A 24398-nucleotide genomic window follows, 5' to 3' on the forward strand; every position below is an offset into this window, starting at 1 on the left:
GCTATGATAAAAATAATGAAGAAAGAAGAGTACTAAAAATAAGAAATGTTTAGAAAATGTTGAACATGAATCTAAGGTCTAATTAAAGGAATTTAATTTCACCTCCAACATTCATTTTTTTGATAACTAATCATGTATATTAATTATTAAATAGGCTTTACAAAGCTATAATTCAGTCCACACAACTGAGTATCTCCTAAAAGGGATAATAGTTAGTAGGGTCATTATTTATTTTAGTTTTTTGCTTAGAACACTTTTATGTAACTTCTTTTCTACAGAATAAATATCTCTATGCACACGTTTGCCTCAATCAGTTATCTTCTTTCATTCTCCAGCTTCTTGTTTGTTGCAAACTAGACATCATTTACATTGTATTATATGCGATTTGTCCCTTTAAAACTAACATTTCGTATTAAAGCTTTCATCTTAAGGGATTTATAATTGAGTTGGAGTAGTCATGGATGCAGAAACCAGTTTCTCACCAATCGCTTCGCTAGTCTTTGATGGAGAAAACTATCAGGTATGGCCAGTACGAATGGAGAAGTATTTGGATGCTTTTGATCTATGGGAAGATATGGAAGAGAATTACGATATTCTAGCCCTACCAAATAATACCACCATGGCTTAGATCAAAGCACACAAGGAAAAAAAATAAAGAAATCAAAGGTCAAGGCATGTCTATTCGCTGTTGTATCGTCAATAATTTTCACACAGATAATATCTCTGAAAACTGCTAAAGAAGTATGGGATTATCTTAAGGAAAAGTATGTTGGAGATGAGAGAGTAAAAGGTATGAAAGTTCTGAACTTAATTAGGGAATTTGAATTGCAAACAATGAAGGATTCTAAAATAGTGAACGAGTATTAAGATAGACTTCTTAATATTCCAAATAAGGTGAGGATACTCGGCTATACACTTGCTGACTCAAGAATTGTTGGGAAGATTTTGGTAACAGTTCCTCAAAGGTATGAAGCAACAATTACGGCCTTAGAAAATACTAAGGATTTGTCAAAAAATAGTTTGACACAGTTGCTCAATTCCCAAAAAGCTTAAGAACAAAGAAGACTCATGAGACATGATGTTACAACGAAAAGGGATCTTGTCACTAAGCACCAGGTTAACAAGTTTTCGAAGAAGAAAAAGAATCAAGCATTGAGTGAAGGAGAAACATCAACTAACAATAAAAGTAAAGAAGGAAGCGCGAAAAATAACTTTCCTCCTTGCCATCACTGTGGAAGAAAAGGCCATCCACCATTCAAGTGCTAGAGGGGACCTGATGCTAAATGCAAGAAATGCAATCATCTTGGACATGAAGTAGTGATTAGCAAAGGTAAATCCCTGCAACATGAAGCAAACATCAAGTTGTTGATCAATATGAAGAGGATCTTCTTTTTGTTACAACATGCTTTTCAAGTAAGAGCTTAGCAGATTCTTGGTTAATTTATAGTGGGTGAACTAATCACATGAATCATGAAAAGAGCCTATTCTAGGAGTTGAAACCCGCTAAAATTTCCAAGGTTAGGATAGAAAATGGGGACCATCTTTCTGTCAAATAAATTGGAACCATAGACATCAAGATTAATACAGGCATAAAGATAATTCCTGAAGTTCTTTATGTCCTGAAATTGATTAAAACTTGCTAAGTGTGGGACATTTGATGGAAAAAGGATTTAGACTTTCCTTTGGAGATGATTATTGTCAAACCAGTGATACTAATAGAAATGAAAATTTTTGGGTGAAGATGAGTGGAAGGAGTTTTTCCTTTGATCCAATAGAGAAAGAGCAATTTTCTTATTCCATAAAGGCAGATATAACAAAAATTTGGCATAAGAGACTTGGTCACTGTCATCTACGAGCATTATTGTTGCTGAAAAAGAAGGATATGACATGAGGACTACCATCTCTAGTTGATCACTTATCAATTTATCAAGTTTGCTAATTTGGTAAGAAGAATAGGAAGCCATTTCCTAAAGCATCATGGCGCGCTTCTCAAAGGTTATAACTAATTCACATAGATATTGCAGGACCTCAAAGAACAACAACAACAACAACAATAGATCCAGTGTATTCCCACAGAGTGAGGTCTGGGGAGGGTAAAATGTATGCAGTTCATACCGCTACCTCTGAAAAAGTAGAGAGGTTGTTTCCGATAGACCCCAGCTCAAGATAAAAAGTAGTACACAAGGTCGTAATGAAATATGAAACAATGTGGAAGACATAACAAAAATAAGGAATAAGATATAATAAAGATAAATATCAGAGAAATACCAAATAAGATAAATACAAGCAATTTGAAATAAGAAATAAGAAATAGGACACCCACCTAGTAGTAACATACACTCACAGGCCAATGACACCCACCACACCCAAACTCTCCTGACTAGAGGCTTCTACTCATAGAAATAGTCCTAGGATTACTAACCTGGCTACACAGGCGCTCACCTAACACCTTCCCATAACCCATACACTTACACTAGCCTTCTACCCTTACCCACGACCTCTACACCTTTCTGTCTAGGGTCATGTCCTCAGTAAGTTGTAGCTGCTCCATGTCATGTCTAATCACCTCCCTATAGCATTTCTTCAGCATATATCTACTCCTCCTGAAGCCATCCAAATCTAGCCTCTCACACCTTCGAACTAGGGCATCTGTGCCCCTCCTCATCACATGCCCAAATCATCTCAACCTTCCTTCTCTCATCCTATGGCTTTAACACCATAATTTAATATTAGTCTTTGCTATGTTATATTCATTAATAATTATAAAGATTCTGCTAGATTTTTTCCATGAAATACAAATCAGAGATGGCTAGAATATTTTGGAAGTTTAAGTAGATGAAGGAGAATCAAAGTGGCGCAGAATCCAATCACTGTACTCCGATAATGAAAAAGAGTACACTTCTCAAGAATTTACCAAATTCTGTGAGGAAGAGGGTATTTCTCATCAACATACTACTCTATACACTCCACAACAAAATAGAGTTAGTGAATGGAGGAAGAGGTATATAATAGAGATGACTCAGTGCATGTTGTATGAAAAAGAGTTGCCAAAAAGTTTTTAGGCTAAGGCAGCTAATACAACAATATTTCTCCAAAACTGACTTTCCCACTAAAGCGTTGGAGAGTAAAGCTCCATTTGAGGCTTGGAATGGATTAAACGACCTCTAAGCTTTATTAAAGTATTTGGGTGTGTTTGTTTCTTTCATGTACCGCAGGTTAAAAGAGATGTCGTCCCTAGAATTTTAGTGGGTTATAGCTCATCCTCCAAAGCCTACAAAGTTTATGATCCATAAATAGGAAAAATAATTGTTAGTCGAGATATGCACTTTAATGGGGAAGAAAAATGGGATTGGAAGAACAATCAACTTACAATCAAAGCTTCAGAGGAGAAGACATCAGATCAATGGCAAAATGAGTTAGTAGATGATCCTCCAGTTAGAGGTACAAGATTACTTTTTGAAATCTACCAACAAAGTAATGTAGCAGTTTGTGATCCTGCAAGGCACGACGAAGAGCTTAAAGATAAAAAATGGAGAAATGCTATGGATCAAGAGATGCTAATGATCACAAAAAATAACACTTGGGAGTTAGTTGACAGACAGAAAGATAGAAAGGTCGTTGGAGTAAAATGGGTGTTTAGAACCAAGGTTAATTCTGATGGTTCAATCAATAAATACAAGGCTAGGCTTATTGTCAAGATATATACCCAAATATTTAGTGTTGATTACTCGAATACCTTTGTTCCAGTAGCTTGATTGGATACTATAAGAATGTTGCTAGCAATAGCAGCACAAAAAGGTTGGAAAGTGTTCCAACTAGATGTCAAATCTACTTTTTAAAATGGTGTACAATAGGAAGAAATCTATGTAGAACAACTCGAGGGTTTCATTGAGCAAGGAAAATAAAAAAAATTGTATCTACTTAGAAAGGCTCTTTATAGCTTAAAACAAGAATCAAGAGCTTAATATAGCAAGATTGATGATCACTTGTTGAGTTTGGGGTTTGTTCGAAGTTTGTCTAAAGTTACTCTGTATGTAAAACACAATGGAACTGATCTTCTCATTGTTTCTCTTTTATGTTGATGATCTCTTGGTGACAGAAAACAATGTGTGGTTGGTTGAAGAGCTTAAGAAAGAAACAATGCAAGTCTTTGAGATGATAGACCTACTACTAATGACTACTTTCTGGGAATGGAAATTAAGCAAGGCTGCAATGAAATTTTATCTGCCAAAAAAAGTATGCAAGGGAGATACTTAAGAAATTTCATATGGAAAATTACAAGGCAACAAGCACACCGATGAATCCAAAAGAGAAGTTGAGCAAAGAAAATGGAACTAATAAAGTTGGTGAAGGAAATTTCAGAAGCTTTATTGGATGTTTGATGTATCTACTGCTACACGGCAGGATATTCTATTGCTATAAGTCTTTAATCTAGGTTTATGCATTGACGCTACTGAAATATATTTGCAAGCAGCAAAAAGAATTATAAGATACGTCAAAGGTACTATTGAATATGATGTCAAATTTAAGAAGGGTGAGAATTTCAAGTTGTATGGATTCCCAGATAGTGATTTGGTTGGATCCACTGATGACATAAAAAGTATATCAAGATATTTCTTCAGTTTGGAATCAGAGATTTTCTCTTGGTGTTCCAAGTAGCAGAAAATTATGGCACAGTCCACGACAGAGACTGAATTCATTACAGCAACAGCAATAATAAATCAAACCTTATGGTTGAGAAAAATATTTTCTAATTTGCATATGGAACAAAATTAATACCTAGATTTATGTTGAAAATCAAAATGCAATAACTATTTCTCATAATTCGTTGTTCCATCGGAAGACTAAGCACTTTAATATCAAACTTTTGTTCTTGAGGGATGTGAAAAAAAAGGAGAAGTGAGTCTTGTTTATTGCAGATCTGAAGATGAGCTAGCGGATGTATTTACGAAATCCCTTCCAATTAGGAAGTTCAAGTTTCTAAGGCAACAACTTGGAATTTGCAGCTCCTAATGCAAGGAAAAGCATTAGTTAGTTGCTTTAGGACTGCAGTATTTATCTTTTTATTTCCTACATTTCTTTTTTAGTTATTTAAGGGAGGTAGTTACCATGGTTAGCACCATGATTTTAAAGTAGGGTCATTACCTATTTCAGTTTTTTTTCACACTTTTATGTAACTTCTTTTCTACAGAATGAATATCCCTCTGCACAAGTTTGCTTCAATCCGTTATCTTCTTTCATTATCCTATCCGTTATCTTCTTTCATTATCCTACTTCTTTTCTGTTGCAAACTAGACATTGTTTACATTGTGTTATGTGCGATTTGTGCTTTTAAAACTAACAACAACAAAGTAGGCTATGCATAGCTAGAGGAATAAAAGAAAACATAGAATTGGTAGTTTTGTAGTAGTGATCTGAGTCCAGCAGTAGCTCATACATTTACATATGTAGGCAACCTCTCTAGTGATACTATCATTGTTCCCGCCCCTTGCCCCCCACCCCACCCCCACCCCCACATTAAAAAAATAGGGAGGCTGCCTAGTATCAAGTCTAAGTGAAGGTCAAATTCAAGGCATATTTATATGTTTAATATAGTTGCTACATAATTTCTTTGTCCGCTCACATCACATATCAAGGATTAACTTAATATTACATACACAACTAAAAGAGTCCAAATAAGTTGAAATCATGTTTATTATAGGTCATTACTAATAATTTTATAGCTAACAGAATTAACATTGAATTATTAAAACAATAAAATCATCAGGGGAAAAGCTTGTTGTAGATTTTTTTTGAACCTGTCGGAGCTCCTTCGAGGTGAAGCATGCTTATCATTAGACCAACCCTTCTGACTGTAGATCATATTTGGAATGCGGTGTAAAGCATGTTCGTAGCTAATGAAGGAAAAAAAGGAATAGTATCCAAACAGTACAGAGGAACATAAATTGTGATTGTAAGCAACAAATCTCAAATTTTAGGAGCCTTTAATAATACGAAATGTTAAAGAACAACGAAAATAGAAAAACACATTTTAAGAATTGACTAAAAATCAAAGAGGGCTTGATCTACCTAATTTCAACATCTCAAATTCGAAATTGAAACTCATAATTACCCTAGCATTCTTGATCTTCTCGAATTTTCTTTGCACTATTGATGACTACAGAGTTGCAATCTTTTATTTTGATTAATTTTAAAGTCATTATTTCTCCAATACTCTGCGAAATCTCCTCTAGTAAATTTAACAAAGCCAGGACTAGTTACTCAAGGATCGGAAAATTATCACTAGTTGCTTCCCATATTTTCAGATTTCCACGATGAACTCGTAGATAATTCAATTTACAAAACACAACATCTTCATTTAGTTTCTAATCTGCTCCCCAGATTGCATTACATGTTTGAGCACCTCAAGATTGGGTAACTTAGCCAACAAGGTGATAGCTACCCATGGGAAAAAGTATGATCTAAACTCAATTTGTTGAGATTAGGCAGGAAAATATCCTTAGAGAGAATGAATGGACTATTGAGCGATGCTGCTGCTTGTATATTTAGTGTCACATGCTCTTGTAAAAGGAGACAATCAGGAAAGGCAGTCCAGTCAGTACTCCAAACATTGTTGATCTTTAGCTTATTCATATTGAGAGTTCTTCTCAAGATTTCTACCACAATAATATAAGATTTGACTGCAAGTGTTTGCAAGTTATTCAAAACAAAGACTGTTATCCAAGAGGATTAGGCATATCCACATTTGTAATTTCGACGTGCTTTATCTATGGCATTGTCCAGATCTCCAGTGGGAGCTGAACATTTTCTCTTTGCGAATAAATAATTATGGTTTGTAGATTCCACAATTTGGCTAGTGAAGAAGGATCTGTTGAAGTTATGTGAAATAGATACTTGTTATTAGTTTTAAATTATTAGAGTATTGTCTGACTTCAACTTAGGAACTAGCTATCTATTTGTTATTTGAATTGAAGTATAGTTGATTATATTTATATTTTCTAATTAGAAATTTAGCTATAAATATATGTGTATGAATTATTAATAAAATAATTTTTTTTTGACAATATAATTGCAATATTTTTTCCCTCCAAGTCTTTCTCTGTGACTTCTTTAATTTCAAAATCAAAAACTAACAATTAGTATCTAGAGAAATTATCTTGAGGGATTTGTGAGTGAGATGAATTCTAAATTTTTTCCCCAAATAGCTCCTCCAGCCTTTGATGGTGAGAATTACCAACTTTGGGCAGTAAGAATTGAAACTTATCTGGAGGCTTTAGATCTTAGGGAGGTCGTGGAAGAGGATTATGATGTCCTTCTGTTGTTCAATAATCCCACAGTGTCCCAGATCAAAAACCATAAAAAAAATTAAATCGTAAAATCTAAGGCAAAAGCAATTTTATTTGCTAGTTTGTCTCCAAAAATTATCATGAGAATTATGATCGTTAAATTAGCAAAAGAAATTTGGAATTATCTGGAGGAAGAATACACAGGAGATTAAAGAACACAAGGCATGAAGGTGTTGAATCTAATAAGGAAATTCAAATTGCAAAAGATGAAAGAATCTGAGACTGTCAAAGAGTACCTAGACCGACTTCTTTGCATTGTTAACAAGGTAAGATTGCTTGGCACAAAATATAAAGATTCAAGAATTTTTAAAAAAATTCTTGTTATAATGTCTGAAAGATATGAAGTATCAATAACTACCTTGGAAAACACAAAAGACCTATCCAAGACAAAATTGTTAAATACATTGAAGGCACAAAAGCAAAGAAGGCTTATGAGACAGGATGATATGGCTGAAGGAGTTTTGACATCCATCCACAAGACTCAATGCAAGGGTAATAATTTAAGGAAAACTATCCACCTTGCTAGCATTATGGCAAAATAGGTCACCCTCCATTTAAATGTTAGAAGAGACCAGATACACAATGCAAAATCAGCAATTAGCTTAGTCATGAAGCTGTGATTTTGTAAAAACAAATCTAAAAAATGTGACCAAGCTGATTGCAATTTGAATATATGTCTTGGTCTAGTTAGAAATTTAGCTATATTATGTCTTTGAGTTATTAATTAAATAATTCTCTTTGATAATACAATTGCAATATTTTTTCTCTCCAAATCTTTCTCTGTTATTTTTTTTATCACAAAGCTAAAAACCAACAGGATCGTTAATTTTCGCATCAACATATCTCAAATGTACAAGTTGAGATATTATACAAGAGAAATCATAGACAATTTCACGTGCATCCAACACCTTAAGTGGCTTGAAATCTGAAATGTTATTGGGCTAGTGATACATTCCAGTAACTTCATAAGATTTACATCCCATAAAGATGAAGCTGCAGGTTGTAATCTTACCATTCCTATGCCGTGATGATCACGAAAACAATTCTGAATAAGAAATGGAATGATCACTCGCCGATGATCATTTATGCCATATTATAAGACTTCATTGTTCATGAAATGCACAACATTTTCCATTTGAACTTCTCGTATGCGCAACTGTCGTAGAAGATCGTGAATTTTACAAGTTTTGATCCTTTCATTAGCCCGTCATCCGCCAACCAAAATGAGACTCCTGTCCATTAACTCTTGTAGATACTCCTCATCCACCTCTTCTAACCTTTTATTTCTTCTTGTCCTTATGAGTTTCTCAACAATTTATGAGCTAATCAACTTTGAAACACGAATCTCCATATCTTCAGGAAAACCCCCTACATAGAGAAGCATTGAAAAGTTGCAGTGGCTTGCTCCTCAACTCAGGACCCATTCCCGAATGAACTCACACAACAAGAACTAGAAGAAATATGAAATATGAAGTGCAAGAATAAAGTAAATAGCGGACACAAGAATTTTACGTGAAAGCTCCTTTCTCGAGGGAGAAAAACCACGACCTGCCTCCAGGATTTTCAAGCTCCACTATATACAAGCAACTTCTTGAATACAGACTCCAAGGATTAACCTCCTAATCCTTTGTCTCCTAACAATAACTCTACTACAAGAAAATACAAGCAGTAAACTCTACTGCCTCAACCTCCACCTAACTCTAACTGGACACACTAAGCTAACTCTATCTTTAACAATCACCTAACTCTAGATGATTACAAAGAGAATAGTTTCCACCTCAACACCTACTACAAATCATAAGCAAATGTAGGCAAACATTTAAGAACATAGTACAAAGACTCAAATATAACAAGGAAATAAAGATACATCTTGATAAACAATCAATTCCCTTTTGCACACTGAAGTCTTTGATTCATAGCTTCAGAGAAATATTTAGGTGTAAGAATATGGAAGCGTTGGTTTTCTTATTGAGGAAGATAAGCAATTTATGTTATGACACGAGAAAACTTGGGAGAGATCTTATTGGTTGAGGCAAAAAGGTGACAACAGCTTTTTCACTAATTTTTGTACTTGTGCCAGCTGTGACAGTTGACTATAATAGTGAGTTGAGTGCAACCTGTTCCATAAGTGGTAGCAGCTTTGTCATCATGAAATATCAAAGAAACAAGTCCCAACATTAACAAAACTAAGGACATAATAAATTCTCATTTTTTATGATGACAAACCCATGCAAGCATTTAGAATTTGAAAAACATCCACACACATCACATTCTACAACTCAGCAATACACCACAAGCCACAAGGCCTTGCCAAACCAGTTTGCCCAACTAATTCCCCTTATCATTGATACCTATAAGTGTTCTACACTTTATTCATTCCCCTGTCTATGAGCATCATGTTACCCCTGAGTATAAGGACCCTTTACTTTATTACCTCAGTCTAGCTACAACCCAACCTTTCTAATGCAATGCAAGCTATATCAAGCTTCCCCCTTTTGGCATTATCAAAGAGGTTACACAATAAACAAGGCATAGATAAGCATACATGTTAACTCATGGCCATTTAAGCAACATTTACATGAGCAGGGAAGAGTAAAGAAGGAAGAAATAAAATAGCACCAAGGAAACTGGTGCAGGGATCAGGAGAAAGTATAAAACACTATTCAGATAGAGGCCCAAAATAAAAGAAAGCAATAGTGCCAAGGTCATAGGCAGAACAGTCCATGTGAGAGGAGGGTGGTAATAGAGAAAGATCAAACCCCCACCTTCTGTGGTGTACACATAGAGGGATAAAAGACATACATACACACGTTATTTTATGATTATTTGTGTGTAGTACCTGCCCTGCAATAGTGAGATCCCCAAATAAAAAGAATTGGACCAGTAACTACACCATTTACTGCTATCAAAGGCAAAAAATACTAGAAAGTATGGCAATGTTCATGGCACTGCTGCTCGTAAATAGGATTATGGCCACTATTCCAGAATAGAGTAGGATACTAGTCCTGAATAGGTACATGGTCCCAGCATAAAAATCTAAGTACACAAGGTGCACAACACTTGAGTTATTTTTTCATTCTTCTTATCTTTCCTTCACTGCCATGGGTGTATATCCGCAAGAGATATGGGACTGAGTTAGAATAAATAAATTATCCAACGTGGATTTCTTCTTGCCAAATCATATCCATAATAGAAGGATGAAGAAGTGCAGCAAGCATTCAACTTAGACTCATTAGTCCCAGGCTTGACCTGTTTATTTCAAAGGGTTTTCTACCAAGTGCTTTGGTGAAGATGTCAGCAATTTGATCTTCAATGATGTAGGATATCATCTTGATCAAAACCTTTTCCACATTATCTCTTAGGAAGTGATCTCGGACATCAATATACTTTGTTCTTTTATGCTGGATTGGATCTTTTGCCATATAGATTGCACTAGTGTTATCATAGTATAATGGAACACAATCGGAGAGAATGCCAAAGTATTTAAGTTATTTCTTGATCCACAAAAGTTGTACATAACATGATGCAGCTAAAATATATTCAGTGTCAGCGGTGGAGAGAGACATTAAGTTCTGTTTCTTGGTACCCCGGGAAATCAGAGATATGACCCTAGAAAATGAGCCATTCCTGAATTACTTTGTCTATCCACTAAGAACCCAACATAATCAACACTAGCATAGAAAACCAAGTCAAAATTTTTACCAGCAGGATAGAAGAGAACTAGATCAGGAGTCCCTTTTATGTATCTTAGGATCCTCTTAGTTGCCTTTAAGAAGGATTTCTTTGGACTTGCTTGAGACCTAGAATGCTTCCAATGCTGAAAATAATATTAGATTTGCCAGAATTCAGGTAGAGAATAGAACCAATGATCCCTTTATACATAGATTCCTTTACAGAGGGACCAGGTTCATACAAGTCTAATTTATAAGAGGTGCCTATAGAAGTGTCAATAGGCTTTGCATATTCCATATAAAACCTCTTAAGAAATTCTAGAATATACTTTTGTTGGCAAACAGAGGTTCCAGATGCACCTTTCTTAATCTGCAAATCAAGAAAGAAGTTTAGTTTTTCTATCATGGTCATCTCAAACTCACTGCTCATTAGTCTTGAAAAAATATCACAAAGGGAGCTGGTGGTGGCTCCAAATATGACATCATTCATATATACTTGGACAATAAGAAGATTTCTTTCTCTGGTTTTCAGAAATAATGTGTTATAAATCTTTTCTTTTTTGAACCCATTGTCAAGCAAGAATTTGGACAACCTTTCATATCAAGCCCGGGAGCTTGTTTCAAACAATAAAGGGACTTATCTAGTTTAAACAAATGATTGGGAAGATCAACATTTTCAAAACCTGGAGGCTTCTTAAAAAATACATCTTCCTTGAGAATGCCATTTAAAAATGCACTCTTTGCATACATCTGGAATAGTTTGATCTCCATGTAAAAGGAAAAGGTAATAAGAATTTGAATTGCCTCCATTCGTGCTACTGGAGCAAATGTTTCATCATAATCTATGCCTTTTTCTTAGTTATAGCTTTGCACAGTCAGCCTAGCCTTATTCCTGATAGTATTCCTATGTTCATCTATTTTTTTCCTATAAACCCACCTGGTGCCTACAACAGTTCTATCTGAAGGCCTTGGGACAAGATGCCAAACCTTGCTTTTTTAAAATTGATGAAGTTTTTCTTACATAGCATTGATCCAATCTGCATTCTTTAGTGCTTTCTTTATATTCTTGGGTTTAATTTGTGATAAGAAGGTAGAGAAAGCACAAAGTTTCTTGGCTCTGTTCCTTGCTTGGATGCCAGAGTTTATAAAAGACATAAGGTTTTTAAAAGGATGGGAGGATTGATGTTTCCATCTGGATTTGAGAGGAGTAGGTTGACTAGAGCTGGACTAATTCCCATTAAGGTATTACCCTCAGGAGACTGGTCATTTTTTTCACTAGATGAAAGGTCAGAATCTTAAGAAATGACTTGGGATGTATCACCATTCAATTGATATCTTGTATCTTTATATTCAGTTCTTGACTTTGGACCCTAGGACACGACATCATTATTTCCTTCGTGTAGCTTTTATAGATCATTTAAGGGATTTCCCTAATCATCATCATCATTAGGAGAGTTGTCCTTGCTAACATTTCTAGCTTTATCAAATATGATATGAACACTCTCTCCTACTTATTGTGTCCTTTTGTTGTAGATCCTGCAAGCTTTACTGGTAGATGAGTAACCAAAAAATATTCCCTCATTACTTCTTGGATCAAATTTTCTAAGATCCTTATTGCTGTTATTCAGAACAAAATACTTGCAATCAAAAGGTTTAAAGTACCTCAGGTTAGGCTTCCTTTTGGTTAAAAGTTCATAAGGGGTTTTGTGCAGAATGGATCTCACAAGACACCTATTGGTCATATAGTATGTTGTATTGATTATTTTTGCCCAGAAGTTATGAGCAATTCCAACATCTATCAGCATGGTCCTTCCAGTATCCACAAGAGTTCTATTTTCCCTCTCCACAACACCATTTTGCTGAGGTGTTCTGGAAGTTGAAAAATTATGACTGATTCCCAACTTACCACAGAATTCATTGAACTTGTCATTTTCAATTTCTGTATTATGATCTAATCTAATTGCCACAAATTTTTTATCATACTTCACTTGTACTTGTTTTGCAAAGACCTCAAACACATAAATATTTCATCTTTTGATTTTTAAAAGAATGACTAGGTGAATCTAGAGTAATCATCAACAATGACCAAGATATACTTTTTTCTCCCTTTACTGGTTTCTCCCTTTACTGGCAAGTTTTACAGGTACACACAGATCTACGTGGAGAAGTTTTAAAAGTATGGATGTACTCACTTACCTTTTGGGCTTGAATGATAATTTTGTTTGCTTTCCTTTTACACATGCATCACATACCTTGGAACTGACAAACTTTATATTTGGCAACCCTCGAACCAGGTTCTTCTTGACTAATTTGTTTAACGATTGTCAACTAACATGCCCAAGTCTTATATGCCATGTATTGGCAGCATCTTCTTGTACACTAAGGCATGTCATATTTTTGGACTCACAGGAGCCTAGATCAGCGAAATATATATTCTTGTTTCTCCAGGAAGTTAAAACTTCTTTACCATCACTGATCTTGATGACAGTACATTTGTCTGACCTAAATCTGACTTTATTTTCCTTGTCACAAATTTGGGCAACACTTAGCAGGCTGAACTTGAGTCCATCAACATAATGGACATCATAAATTGCCTTATTTAAACTGTTCCTAATTTTTTTAATTCCAACAATATATCCTTTGTTGCCATCACCAACGGAGACACTGCCTCTTTCATGGGCTATAAGCGAGAGAAAGTTTCAATTTTCCCTTTTATATGCCTTGAACAACCACTATTCATGATCCAGTGGTGGCTACTTCCTCTTGCTCTATCTTGTAATGACAATTAGTGATCAGTTTTAGGAACCCATTTTAGCTTGAGCTCCCAGTAAGGTGTTAGAGAAAATATTAAGTTTTTTCTTATCCTGCCATATAGATTTTTACTTCTTTCCTTTTTTTAAGAAAGATTCTTTCGTCTCCTTTAGAGCAGTAGCTATTGCAGGACATGAATCCTTTGTGTGGCCATGTTTTCCACAGTGAAAACACATCAAATTGTCCCTGACAGAGACATGCTTGCTAAAAAGATTGTAGGCAGGGTACACACTATGGAAACCAATCCCTTTTTACCATTTGACCCTTGAATGACAAGACTTGATAAGGTCTCAGATGAAGTGGTCCATTACATAGCTTTATTAAGCTCAGCCCTTACTGCAACTAGATCTTTCTCTAATTCAGCATTCCTCTCCAGTGAGGCAATCATTTTATCATTAGCCTCACTTAGTTTCTCTTTTATATCAAGTTGAATTTATGAATTTTTGTTTTTTTCTTTTGACTTGAATCTAAAGACTTCATTCAATTTATTATTTAGGGACTCATTTGCAAAAGACAGTGATTGACTAGTTGCTTGAATTTCAATTACTAGTACATTCAATTTAACCACTTCTTCACTTTTTTCAAGATTTATCTTAAAAAACTCATTATCTCTAGTGAGAGCAATTAAAATATCAATTAACATAGCAGCAAGAGACTTTATATCAATAAGAGAATAGTTTTTGAGACTTTTTTTATGTCTAGGAGTGTTACCTTATCATCTTCATCTTCATCAGAGTTTGCCATCATGGCAAAAAGAAGGTCATACACTTGAGCATCATCCTTTATCACTATCATGGAAACATCTACATGCTATTCAAAGTCATCATCATCAAGAAGAGAATCATTTAGTGCAATTATAACTAGCATATCCACTCTATCAACTTCAGTTTTTCTGTTGTACTTTTCTTGAACCTATTTTTTGCCTTTTTCCTTCTCACTATTTTGCTTGGAATATTCTTTGTGTTCCATCCTGTGCATGAGACAGTCTCTAATTTAGTGTCCATGTTTTCCACACTTATGACAAGTATCATTTGTCTTCCCATCTTTGATGTACTTGCTAGATTCTCCTTTTCTAGGAAAGGCTACAAATTTCTGCAAGGCCTTGATAACTAGCTTAGCAATGTAAGCAGTCTCTTCATCCTCAGGACTTAGGGTTTTATTAGTAGCCTTCAGAACCAGATTCTTCTCAACCTTGGGCTTATCCTTTAGCTTCCCAAGTTTTTTCAGTATCTCATATATTTTGAGGTTGCCAACCAGCTCATCTATAGCCATCTTGTTTAGATCTTTGGCTTCAGTGATTGCATTTACCTTGATCTTCTATCTTTTTGGAAGAATACTAAGGAACTTCCTAACTTGCTTGTGAGTTGGAATATCCTCACCCAAATAGTGAAGCTCATTAGTTACTGCAGTGAACCTTGTGTTCATCTCTTGAATTACTGCAATAAACCTTGTGTTCATCTCTTGAATTACTGCAGTAAACCTTGTGTTCATCTCTTGAATAAACTCTCTCTCTCTCTCTCTTTCATAGTAAAAGTCTCATATTGATTTATCATCATGTCAACCTTGTACTATTTCACCTGATTGGTTCCTTCGTGGTCTGTCTGAAGACAATCCCAGATCTCCTTAGTAGTTTGGCAGGAAGAGATCCGGTTGTACTCATCAGGACTAATACCACACACAAGAATCTTCTTGGCCTTATAGTTTTTCTTTATCTTCTTTCTATCGACATCACTAAATTCCTTCTTGGTTTTGGGGACATATGAGGTCATATCACCAATCTTTACTACCCTTGTAGGAATAAAAGGACCATCTTCTATGATATCTCATAGTTCAAAATCCTCAGCCATGATAAAGTCATGCATTCTTATCTTCCACCACCCATAATATTCACCATTGAATCTTGGGGGTCTAGTGGTTGACTGACCTTCTTCTAGAATTTAGGGAGCAGCCATTTCTCAAGATCCTTCCAAGGTGTTAGTCTTTTAATAGAAGACCTGCTCTAATACCAAATGAAAGTTGTAGTGGGTTGCTCCTCAACTCAGGGACCTATTCTCGGATGAACTCACATAATAATAACTATAAGAAATATTAGATATGAAGAGTAAGAATAAAAGTAAATAGCAGACACAAGGATTTTACGTGGAAACTCCTTGCTCAAGGGAGAAAAAAACATGACCTTTCCTCAGGATTTATAAGCTCCACTATATCCAAGAAACTTATTGAATACAGACTCCAAGAGATTAACCTTCTAATCCTTTGTATCCTAGCAATAACTCTATTACAAGGAAACACAAGCTGTAACTCTACTGCCTCAACCTCTAGCTAACTTTAACTAGACACACCAAGCTAACTCTAGCTTAAATAATAACTTTACTCTAGATTATTAAAAAGAGAAAGGTTTCCACCTCAACATCTACTAAAAATCATAAGCAAATGTAGGTAAACATTTAAGAACATAGTATTAAGACTCAAATATAACACAAAAATAAAGATACAACCCGATGAACAATCAACCCACTTTTGAACACTGAAGTATTTGATTCAAAGCTTCAAAGAGATATTTAATTGTAAGAATATGTAAGTATTGATTTTATTGTTGAGTAAGATGAGCAATTTATGTTATGACATAAGAAAACCTATGAGAGATCCCATTGGTTGAGGCAAAAAGGTGGCATCAGCTTTTTCACCAACTTTTATACTTGTGCTAGCTGTGACAGTTGACTGTGATAGTGACAGGTGAGCTCAACCTGTTCCCTGAGTGGTAGCAGTTTTTTCCTCACAAAATCTACAGGAAACAGGTCTCAACATACGATTTGTCAATTATCAAAACTAACAACTTAACAAGCATGCCTTTAAGTATTGAGGCAAGCAATAGTAGCTTAAAGAAAGAATTGCTTGACACTATTCTGAAACCATACCCAAAATATGAGTTTAAATTTCCCTTAATTTTCTTCCAATTGTCATGTGACTGACCTATATTTCCAAGAAGCCCAGCAATGACAACAACAGATAGAGGTAATCCTTGACATTGTTGTATGATATGCTTCCCTATTTCTTCTAGTTGTACAGGACAAGGATCTTTTTTGAATAGTCTTTCGCTAAATAGTTTCCAACTATCATCTAAATATAGAAAAGGCATATCACGAGGAGAAAAATCAGGGCAGCTGGCATAATCCGCAACATCTTTTTGACGAGTGGTCAGTATAATTTAGATTTTAATGAAATCATTTGGAAATACTCTTCGCATTTGTTCCCAAGCATCAGTACACCAAAGATCATCTATGACAACTATAAATCTTCTACCTTCAGACCTTTTGTACACGGTCTCTAGTATTTGATCATTGCTCATTTTTCGATTGATTCCAGTAATTGAAGAGACAACTTTAAGAAGAATTTGTATCTTATTACTTCATAGATGGTAACCCATGCATGTTTATCAAATTGACAATGAATATTTAAGTCATCAAAGATTGTTCTGGAAAGAGTTGTCTTACCAATACCATCCATACCAACAATTGATATGACTATTAGCTCCTTTGTTTGGACATTGAGGCAATTTAGTCTGGTGTCAAAGTTTTCCTTCATCCCAGCAACATTCTTTTCCTCATGAGTTGTCTTTTTTCATCATGAGGAGGAAGTGGTTGCTAATTCTGTTGATTTGCTAATTCTATGCTTGTTAAACTCGATTATCATCACCTATTTCTTGAGAAAATTAACTTCTTTCTGCACTTCTTGCAATTCTTCATTGAAGTCTTTACAAGCCCTTTCTCGATCGCCGTCTCCATTATCTTGCAGAATGATGCTTATCAAGCTTGAATCAACTCTATCTTCTACTTTATAGACTACATATTTGATCCTCTTTTCTAAAACCTTGAGATATTTAATGTTTTTGGCTTCAAACATGGTATTATTGAGAAAAACTTGAATATCACAGACTTTGATAAATAGATTCAACATGTTGTATAGATCTGCTTCTACAAACCAAAGGTGATTTAGACTGTAGGAGTTGTTGCATTGTATGCTAAGTGAAGAAAGGACAGTATAAGCCATTTATTTTCTCTTGAGTTTTATGTTTCTTTGCTTCTTTTTTTATTTGAGAACTTGGCTTTATTAGTCAAATGAAGTATATAAGAAAGTATCTGAGACTTTTGAATCATGTAGCTTAAACTAAGAATATGTCGAATGTATCAAAATGTTCTTTAATCTTGCGGTCCTAAACAAGTCATGTGGAAAGTAAGAATTAGAAAGTTACCAAAAAATTAAAGAGACATACTTGTTTGAAACGGAATAAAAATTAAGAAAGTGAGACAAACAAATTGAAACGTGTTATTCTCTTTGCTAAATTCAATGGCTTGCCAAATGGTTTGTTGACAGTGCAGTCCACTAGCTATAGACTACTACTATTACAATTGTATTGCAGCTAATTTACTTCTCCACCAACCTAGCCTTTCCCAGATGCAAAAATAATAAACACAAGGATACAATATCTACTGAAGAAGTGGCCATGAGGTTACAAAAGTCGTCATTAATTCTTGATCGATTAGTTTGCATCTAATGTGACACATTCATTATTGTGAGGGCTTCAAATTGGACATGAGGGAGGACAGAGAAACATAGACTTTCTTTCCATCCTAAATAGATTAATCTAATAGACTGAGAATGAGAATCTACATATAAGGTGTAGAATCTCTTAATGAAGACTGCAACCTATTTGACGATAATAAAGAATTTTATTTAAAAAAAAATTATCAAATTGTTGCCCTACGAAAAGACAAAAATTTAATGGAGGAGATTTTAGAGATGGAGATTGAACTTCTCGATGACTACATAATGAAGGTGGAATAAATTTATTTTGTCATAAATTTAGGCAAAGGGGGAGAATTGTTGAATGTTCGTATAATGACCCTTCAGGTTGTTTCCTTGATTTGTGTGCATTTTTGGCATTTTGAGCCATCCCACAGTGGCGATAGGTTATTTATGGCCTGTCAAAACTATTGATGCGGTTATAGAACAGTTCGTTTGGATTTTAGGCTCGTTTTCCTATTTTGGAACTTCTGTTGTTTAAGATTTGATCTCATACCAAAACTTTTAGTAGATGACCTCAGATGACAATTCCAATAGTGTCATCAGCTTCAGAACATTAATTTTAGGTTAGGGGACCCTTGGTTCAAATCTTAAGGCTTCCAAACTCATTTTAGGCTATTGGACGAATTATGTGAGAAATGGAACTATGGGTATGGACCCTACACCTAGTTAAAATGACCTCATATGATAGTCTCAATGGTTCCATTGAGTCCAAAATTTTGAATTTGGTGTGGTAGCATATTTTGTTTGTGAGTACGGGGTTTTAAATGAATCTCAAGCACTTGGTCGGAGTCCATTTCGAACTTAGCAAAATCTGATACATCAGGTTACTGATGCAACCACTAAAGTAAACATAGTGTCGCTTAAGCGGAGCCCACATATGCGATATTTTTTCACTTAAGCGACATTGACCATTTGTTCAATGTCCGCTTAAGCGATCACTGAGCTCGCTTAAGCAAGTATCTCCTAAGCAGCTTGTAGATCGTGTAAGCGATACCCACCCCCTGATGCCAGATTGTGTAAGTGATAGGTAAGTCACTTAAGCGGCTGTCACCTAAGCGATAGGATGATCACTTAAGCGACAGCTGGCACCATTTAACCCTCTTTCTCCACCCACTTTTCTATCACTTTTCCACTATTTTTACACAAAATTGAGAGCTCAAAAAGAGGAAAAAGTGGGTAATTATCCACATAGGTTAAGGTAAGCTAACCTAACTCTTCTTGGTTATTTCTCATTAATTTTTCCTTCAATTTCCATCCTAATTCTTAGAAATTAGGGCTTGAATTCCTAAACTTCGAGGGATAATTTGAGACCCGAATGTGCTCCGTTTTTGCTCAACTTTTGAGCACAACTTCCCTGTCCTTTGAGAAACCTCGTGATAGGTTCAATTTTGGATTTTAATTGCAGGCTTTGCGAGCCCGTCCGTGACCCAAAATTCAACCCGACCCTTAATATATGGATCTTTTTTTACTTCTAACAATGTGCAGATTACTATTTTAATAGCGTGATGGTATTTTGAGATTGTGGAGTGAAGACAGATGATTTATGGATGACTCAATGATTGTGATTCATCTTTGAGGCAGGCTTTTGTTTACTCTTATTCTTGAGATGGTGTTTTGATATATTGCATGTTAGATAGGGATGGTAGGATATGATTGTGGGTAGAACATAGTGACTTAGCATAACTTATGAGTTAGGGGGTTAGAAGGGTAAATGACCCTTAAGGTGAAATACATATTATACTTCTATGATCTATTACCTTATTCATAGATTGAGCCAACTCATAGAATGATTATGATATTAGGCTAACATATGGAATAGGATTTAGGAATTGGAAACACAATTAGAATGATTAGTCTTATTTGGATGGTTTAGGCTATCTTGAAACCATAATTTAAGTGAAAATTGCCTAAACATAGATTTCGGGGACTAGAAGTGACCCTTCCAGCTCACATTAGGTGAAGATTTGTGTTGGCTTTTGAAGACTTATATACACATTAGTGTGTTAGGTATAGTTGAGACTAATGAACCTTTAGTATAACGTTTAATATATTTTTCGGTGGATTGTGATGGTTTTTCCCGAATTATGATGTTATAATTACTCCAGATAGATATTATTGGGTCCAAGGCTGTGATTATGATATTAGTTAGATTCCTAGAAATAGTCTATCCTCGTAAAGGAAATGATTGTATTTTATATACATATTGATGCTTACAATCATATTATTTGAATACTGTAATGGCATGCATAAATTCAGTACATTCATGATCACTTAGATGATGAATGGTATGATTCCAACTAAAATATGATTTTATTACTCTTTTCCTAAAAATGAATTTCTTCTCACTTTTAACTTTTAAAGCGGATTTCTTCCTAATGGGAATCGCACCATCTTAATGAATGACTTATAAGCCTTTGAGCCTAAAAATAATGCTCTAGAGATTAGACCGAGATAGATTCTGATCTACAATTTTGCTACTACTATTTACCTCGATCGAGAGAGATTCTGATCCTTTCTACACTACTATGACCATTTAATCTCAAAGCTTATCCCAGATGTATATATATAGGTACTGGACATAGTGGATATTGATGATATGAGTTCTAGTTCAAGTCCACCGATTGATGCTAATGTTGATAATTATCGAAAATCCTAGACCAAGACCAGGTTAGTGTATACGGGTGCTCCCGAACCCTCTAGAGACTCCTTCATCCATGAGTCGTTGTGTCAGAGAAGAGAGATCGTCCTAGGTCCTTTTAACGAATCATCGAGCTAGAGGATGCATATACACTGGGTTATATTTTAGTACTTGGATTGGTTATGGTATTATGGATTTACTTGGCATTTATTCTGCATGCGCATTATCTATCACTAATATGTGCCTATATCTATTATTCTTATAAGGTAGGGGTTACATAGGTATAGGTGGTGAATATGGCTTGTGGTGTATACAATTATTTATTTGTATTTATCAGCCTATGGGGGGTTGCATAAGTATGGGCTCTGATTATAGTTTGTTGATTGTTGATTGAACCCTCGTGCCAGTGACAGAGAGGGTTTATGAAAGGCTCAATCAGATATTATTTTTCTAGACTAGCCGGTTACTTTATATTGCTATTGTTATTATTATGTTAGTACGTGACAGGTTGATTATTGGACTGGTATTGAGATTTGAGGTATTATTTCTAATACGCATAATTGTTCTGCAAAAATTTTGACTTTTTTGAGAAAAATCGCCACTTAATTTTGAAAAGAAATTAAGAAACCTTTAAACACTTTAAACGATTCAAAACATAAAATACTTTACATTTTTAAGGATTCCGAGTAAGCGATTCCTATTAATGTTTTAGGATGATGTTACGCACCTAAAATGTCCGCTAACTTACGATTATCCGAACTGTTTGAAAATCGTTTTTTACTAACTTTGAAAAATTAATTTTTTGAAAAGAAAGCAATTTTAGGAATATTTTGGTGTTTATACAAAATCAATTTTTAGCGACTTGACTAAGGATTTAACTAAGTTCACAAAACACATAAGGCAAACAAGCATAAAGAAAAAGAGGGAAGGGGAGAAAGTAAGGGATTTAGGCCATTAGGCCCAAATCAATAAGACCTGTCCTAGTCTAATTGGGCTTTCGATCCATTTTCACCTGCCCTAATTCTATGTTTTTGAGCCCTTCTGGCTCGAGCTTGCTTCACCTGTATTAACTACAACTTTGGCTTCGAGGCCCAAAATACATGAATAATAAAATGAAGAAATAAATAAAATAAATAAAGGCAACAAGAAGTAAATGAATAAAAGAACAAATGAGATTTTTGAGTCTCTTAGCCGCTTCAAAAATGGATTCCGATCCAATTTTCTTCTCTCAATTCCTTGCATTCAGTGTGCGACGGGATTGCTTTTGAACTTAGATCTTCAGACTTGAGTTAATGAGACGGGCCTTATTGGCCCATTAAGGAAATGTGAGGGAAAAGAGCCTGTTTGGACTCCAAGGCGGATTTCAGATGCAAAGATGCAAAGAAAGAAGAATAATAGAAATTAATGAATGAGCAACCAAAATTGAAAGTCAAACCAAAAGGGAACAATTTTTAAAGGCTCAGATGATATATGATAAACTATACTTTATTGGAGCATAGGTCAATTCTTACATAAGATGCAAATAGCATGTAGGTCTATTACCAGATCTTGGCGGAAAATATATGCATATTCAAAAAACACATCTTCACTATAAGATAGGCCAATCGCAGCTAATAGGAAAATGGATGACTCTTAGAAGTTCGTTGACGAACAAATCCGCTAAAGAGAGATTAAAAACTAATGATAGTATAAACCTGCTACAAGGTCTCCAAATTTATATCGTAGAATCTAAAGCAACGTATAAAGCAGCAGATCAACAATAGAGTAACCAAATTTACTACATCGAGGGTATACAATCTATCATGCATTACTAACAATGCAAAATTCATTACCGAGTCTCCACATAGTTTCGAAAAGGTAATCCGAGATAAAGAACACAACCCGAACACAAAATGCATTCTTGCGTGGGCCACCGAATGATTTTAAACTAATATAACATCTCCCTTATCCCTACTTGACATTATCTGTATATGGGGATTTTGGGAATATTTCCTCTTGATTTCAAAAGATTCGAAATAGATGGATAAAGCAAAACCGAGGCAAACTACCCATGCTATTGAACTAAGGCAACGAATCAAGACTAAAACAGACAACAGTCGGCTAAATAAATAGCAAATTAAACCCAAATATTCCGGAAAAATAACAACATAATAACAATAATCGAAACGCTACAGTAATTTTGAAGATAGAATTAAAATGAAATTATAAGGTTAATGTATTGAGACCAAAACAGAGATAATCAATAGCAAATTGAATGAAACTACTGGATTTCATCAAAAACAAACAATGAACTAATTCTACAACATATGTTGACATGTTATATAGGTCAATAACTACTCAACAATACTTAATGCGAAACAGTTAACTCAGGGCAAGTAAACATAAACACGAAGCTAGTAATGGAACACAGATTTTATAACAGACAATGATTTAATATAACAAACACCTCAAAAAGAAACTACTACTTTCTGGAGCTCCTACAGCAAGCGATTATCAATAAACAAAAATGTATTCAAACACATCCTACAGCCGACGAGGCCTCTAAAGCTATTTTCGGCAAAGGGCACCAAAATTACATCAAAAGGAAATGAAGCGGAGAAACAACAATCGATGGCAGGAATAAAGGTAGAAAAGGGTGTGGGTGTTTACCTTCTTCAGAGCAACAAAATGGGAGAACGAGCTAACGTCGAGATGCGCCACTACCGGAGAAGCGTCGTCGTCCACTCGGAGACTTCAATTTGCCGACTAACTTCCCAAAAAGACGAATGAAAGGAAAAAATTTCACTAAAAGAAACTGTTTTCTCTCCAAATTTTCTCCGATATTCAGAACCTAAAAATTTCCAAACCCTCCAATCTCTAACCCCTTGAAACAGTGATCCAATGGGTCTTTATATAGAAGACGAATTTGGGGTAATTTAGGGATTTGAAAAAGAGGACCTTTGGAATTTTGAAATTTGAAATTCCCCTTCTAGCTTGAGAATTCATCAAAAACGTACCAATTTGGATTATCTCCTGGATAATTCGGAATAGGTGGACCAATATAAAATGGGGAAAATCGAATCCCCTTTTCAACCAATGAAAAACGCCCAAATAAGTATGAAATTAGCCCGTCTCATTCGAGAATCGCGGGATTGAACCATTGGAGAGGGACAGCTCATCCGATTCTAGAACCTTTGAGGGTTTTCTCGCACGAATTTACGTGTGACGGAGTGAGACGCGTTTAAATAAGGGTCGGGTTGACTCAGACGGGGCTGGGTTGGAGTTGGTTCGGCATCGGGTTAGGTTTAGTTTTGGTTGATGAAGTCGTGATTTGGGATTATTGTTCTTATTGTTGATGGAGAGAGG

The 24398-nt window shown here is 35.2% G+C and overlaps 1 pseudogene; it reads right to left on the reverse strand.

The window, feature by feature from the left end:
• Positions 1 to 6113: 6113 nt before the first annotated feature.
• LOC107863950 lies at positions 6114 to 24352 on the reverse strand (annotated as a pseudogene).
• Between the last annotated feature and the right edge of the window lie 46 nt (positions 24353 to 24398).

The sequence above is a fragment of the Capsicum annuum genome, chromosome 7 (genome assembly GCF_002878395.1).
Source record: "Capsicum annuum cultivar UCD-10X-F1 chromosome 7, UCD10Xv1.1, whole genome shotgun sequence".
In the NCBI taxonomy this organism is placed as follows: Eukaryota; Viridiplantae; Streptophyta; class Magnoliopsida; order Solanales; family Solanaceae; genus Capsicum; species Capsicum annuum.